The sequence below is a fragment of the Myotis daubentonii genome, chromosome X (genome assembly GCF_963259705.1).
Source record: "Myotis daubentonii chromosome X, mMyoDau2.1, whole genome shotgun sequence".
Taxonomy (NCBI): Eukaryota; Metazoa; Chordata; class Mammalia; order Chiroptera; family Vespertilionidae; genus Myotis; species Myotis daubentonii.
In genome coordinates this window covers 19,165,960-19,171,274 of record NC_081861.1, presented here as the reverse complement: position 1 = coordinate 19,171,274, position 5,315 = coordinate 19,165,960, and positions in this window count along the sequence as shown.

Sequence of the window (5,315 nt, the reverse complement as noted above, 5' to 3'; positions counted from 1 at the left end):
CGAGCTCAAAAGGTTCGCCATCACTGTCAACTATACCCTTTACTTGGATTATCTCACATAATTCTTACATTAACCTGTTGATGTAGGTGTTATTACCTCCATTATATTGATAAGCAAACCAATTTCAGAAAGATTGAATTTGGCCAATGTCAAATGCCAAGGTTCGAATACACCTTGGTATGACTGCATACTAAACTAGTTTTTGGTTACTTTTACCACAGATATGTATAAGGAGATGAACTGAACTGAAAGAATATAGCAATTGTGATGGCATTTTAGAAACTATGATATCTGGGTAAGAGAAATACTTGCAGGAAACAGCAAAGATGAACAGTGGAGAAAATGCTGCATGAGGCAAGTAAAGTCCAGTGATGATCATGCCACATCTTTCCCCCCTTTACATACTTATCACTTCAGAATGGTCCAGGGAATGTGTTTTTATCCTTGTATCTTTGAGGTTTTTAATTTTTAGAGATATATAACTCCTAAATCAGTTGATATTCTAGAAACTTACTATAAATGTACATTTGTTTCTAAATTTTACTCCATAATTTTGTCCTCCTAAAACAGTATGCATTTTTGATAACTATTTTTAGCATCTCTCACAAAATTGTATTTTAAACTGCAGTTATGTTGGAGGATCTTAGTTTATTTGGTAGAGCACGTTCTGTACCTAAATGAAGACAATTTAGACCACACAGTATAGTCTATGATTTCCTAACTGTACAGTAGCTAAAAATTCAGCAGCACATTGATTAAGGTGTATTCAGAAATTTCATTATGTAATTCATCCCCTTCCACATTTTCTCAATCTTGCCATCCCCAAGGAGATTTTATTATAGGTTCTTCCTTGCTTCTCAGGTGTATAAATTTCTAATTTATGTGATTTACTGTACATTTATATGCCCTAGCATAGAATCCATTTTACTTCTGCCTTGTTTTTGCCAAAGTCCACACAAGCTTGTTTTCCTTTGGAGAGTAAGTCCTTTCTAGATATGCTTATCTGAGCACAAACTACAAAGAAGCTAAGCCAAGCAGCAACAAAACAGAGTTCTAGCCTTTCAATGCTTATCTACTGTCAAGTTGCATTGTGTTGATTAATTTATGGGGCTGGACTTCTTTAAAATCCATAGACTTTTCAGGCTTAGAACCCTTAGCCACAAAGTCAGGAATTCCAATTTGATAGCTTTGTGGAATGTGTCATTGGGATTATACTGAGACCAGTTGTATAGTGACAAATCATGCCTTGAGCTTTTGGTCAGAAAAGCATAATATAAATCTAACACTTAAATAAATGTTATGTTCAATGTGCCAGAAATCTCCCAAGATCAAATTGAATAGCAAATACTAGCAGGAAGTCCTGTACCATACACAGACTATGCTAATGTAACTTATAGGCAATGTTCAAAACAATTCCATATTGTTGATCTCTAATAATAATTTTCATGTGAATCCATATGCAAATATGGACAGGACTGACCTTATTAAAAGTTTAATTATAGCCCTGACCGGTTTGGTTCAGTGGATAGAGCATCGGCCTGCGGACTGAAGAGTCCCAGGTTTGATTCCAGTCAAGGGCGTGTACCTTGGTTGCGGGCATATCTTCAGTGGGAGGTGTGCAGGAGGCAGCTGATCAATGTTTCTCTTTCATTGATGTTTCTGACTCTCTAGCCCTCTCCCTTCCTCTCCGTAAAGAATCAATAAAATATATTTTAAAAAGTTTAATTATAAAGAAAGAATCTTCTAAAGTGCACGAATTTCATATTACTTTAGAATATAGTAACCAAATACTCTAACTGTCCAAGACATATTTTTTGTCTCTTTTGTCTAACTAGAGGAGGGAGGGAGGAAGGGAGGGAAGAAGGGAGGGAGGGAGGAAGGAAGGAGGGAAAGGAGAGGAGAGGAGAGGAGAGAGAGAGAGAGAGAGAGAGAGAGAGAGAGAGAGAGAGAGAGTTGCAAGTGATCTAAAACAATGAAAACTTTCATGCAAATCAATTACTACTCACTCATAAAAACGGTCCAATGAACAAAAAGACTAATTGTCAAATTGTCAAAGATCTGTCCCCTCCTCTGATATAAACAATGTATATACACTAAATAAAAATTCAGAATTTAACTTGTCCTGAAATGAGGGTGTATCTTACAATCAAAATGATCTATGTGGGTATTTAACTAGGCCAGTGACCTTTTTAAATTTTTATTTTTCAATTTCATTTTAAATTAAATATTGTTTTGTATTAGTTTCATGAGCACAGCATAGTGGCTATACATCTATCAGGGTTAAAGCTCACAGCTAGTGAATGTGCTCTGACTGGGAATCAAACTGGCGACCTCTTGATGCATGGGGCAACATTCAAACAACTGAACCACACTGGCCAGGTAGAGTGTATTTCTATTTTGTTTGTTTCTTTCTTTTGTTCTTTAGATTCCACATATAAGTGAAATCATATGGTGTCTGTCTTTCTCTAACTGGATTATTTCACTTAGCATAATACCTTCTAGCTACATCCATGCTGTCACAAATGGCAAGACTTCATTTTTTATGGCCAAGTAATATTCTATTTTATAATTTATATGTACCACAATTTTTTAATCAACTTTTCTATTGATGGACACCTAGATCTGTTTGATATCTTGTCTACTGTAGCTAATGCTGCAAAGAACTCTGGGGAGTACACATCCTTTCAAATCAGTGTTTTGGGTTTCTTCAGATATATGACTTTCTGACTGAATTATGTTGCTCTCTGTTTGAGCCCTCCCACCCAACAGAAAGATGATCCATCTACAAAAGGAAGCAAACTGATGAAATTTTACCTGTGCTGGTGCTGAATCAAAGCCAATACTGCTTAAGTATTTATTTTTCTGAAAGAACTCTTATTAAAAAACTTCTCCATTCTATTGTTTCTAGTTAGTGGAAACCTATCATGAGTATTTAAATCTCAAAGATGAGCTACATTCTAAATCTGCACCTTATGTTTCTCAGCTGAGTCTCTTCAAATTATATATGCATTTTTGTATCTGTATTCCGATTCATTTTTCACACTTTCACAGTCTGGAATGAGAACCATACATTTGGTAGTTTTTGACCTATTTTTAAGATTTGTCAATTTAAAAAAAAATACTTTTGCCTTTGCACAGAAGGAACAACCACTTTAGATTGAATTGCATTACAATTATTTTTGTAAACTAAATCCAAATTGGGTCACAGTGTTATTTTAGCCTTAAATCAACTTTAAGGTAAGTATTTTTCCATTATTTCTGCTTTAATGGATCTTCTTTCTAGATATGATTGCTTTTATTCTAATGGCCTTGTTAACTGTAATTCTAGACTATAGTTAACTATAGTGCCACATACAAGTATTTCCAACTTGTTCTTGAACACAATCTTTGAAAATGTTCACTCTCATGTTTCCAGTCCTCTGTGGCCTCAAACTAATATGCTTAAATGACTTCTAATCATTATGGTTTACTAATTTTAAGCGATTTTACCTTGCTCCATCCCAATCATTAAAGTCCCATAACACTTTAGGGACCATCCATTCAATATCCTTATATCATGGCCAAGAAAACTGATGTCCAGAGAGATTATATTGTTTTCCAAGGTCACACAGCTTGATAGTAGCTAAACCTAAAACAGAACTCAAGGCTCTTCACTTTTGCAACAAGGCTCTTTCCACTCTACCATAGTATATTTACTTATATGACTAATGTCTAATTCATATATCTTATTTTATGTTCCAAAATATCCATAATATTCTTATTATTCTAATCTTTGACTGGAATTTTTGTGAAAATAAAGATAATGTAATCTACTCTTGTCCTTATCATCCCAAATCATCTCCAGTATCAATAAAAGATGTCTTCATTTCCCTGTATGGCAGGAAGCACATTAACATAGCATTTTAATTTGAATTAATGGTAACACTTAGAAAGGAAAGCTGGATCAAATACTATAACTGATCTTCATTATAATTCCAGTAAGGCCGGCAGCTGCACAGTTATAGCCATGTTGTGTTATGAATGTTTCAAAAAAGTAATTAAATAAGTGGCTCTGGACAAGACATTAGAACAAAGGTGATAAAGTCAATGACACATATACAAATTAAAAAAAAAGAAGAAAAGAAAAACCCATAGTAATTACTTTATTTAAATATCATTACCCATGATTTTAAGTATTAATATTTATATTTTCAGAAAAAGGACACTACTAAGGATTTCACATGACATAAATTTTTAATATATTTGATTAATTATGATGAAAATTACATGTGTTTATAATGACCTTTGGAGGCATTCAATAACAAAATAGCATAAAAAAATCTATGGGTATAGATACAGTGATGGCGAACCTATGACACGTATGTCAGAGGTGACACGCAAACTCATTTTTTGGTTGATTTTTCTTTGTTAAATGGCATTTAAATATATAAAATAAATATCAAAAATCTAAGTCTTTGTTTTACTATGGCTGCAAAAGCAAAAAATTTCTATATGTGACACAGCACCAGAGTTAAGTTAGTGGTTTTCAAAATGCTGACATGCCGAGCTCCAAAGGTTCGCCATCACTGGTATAGAACATACAAATCTCTGGATTTCCTGTCAAAGAAAATATGTAACCAAATACAAAACAGAATGATTATGTACTCATGGGAGCTAAAGAAAACACGCTGTGTTTCTCTTACAAGTGTGTATAGTCTAAGAGAATGTTACATTCTAAAGTAAAGCAGAGGATTGAGTCATAGCTCCTATGCAGTCCATATGCTGCTTTAAAGTCTACATGTAGTCCTTGAGGTGAATGAAAAGGCAAACTCAACTGAGATAAGTAAAATCTTTGCTCAGAGAAAGCACAGGTACGTATGTGATTGAGTATATATATTAACAAAGCAGGTGCATTTCTGTTTAAGTAGTCACAAATAGTCACACACATATATTTTGAGACAGTAAGTTGCTATTGTGCAAATAAATTCAGTTTGCAACTGGCTTTTAAATCATTAAGGAGTGAGTCTATCATAAGGTAATAAGCAAACATTTCAATAGAGCTAGAGTCACAGGAAGGCCATGCCTCTGATTTTTTTTCAATTTAAGAATATTCAAAAAGAACAATTGAGAATGTTATCTGGAAAAATCAATGATCAAAGTACCTGTCCTGCAATTATGTGGACAGGTCATGAGAGAGAATATTTCAAGGGGAAGGGAAGCTAAATTACTGAGATAATTGCTTCCATTTCCCTACTCATTTTTCATGTGTAAACACAATAATTTGCATTCTATATTGAAAAACTTTTATGGCCATTTGTTGATATTACTGACTAATT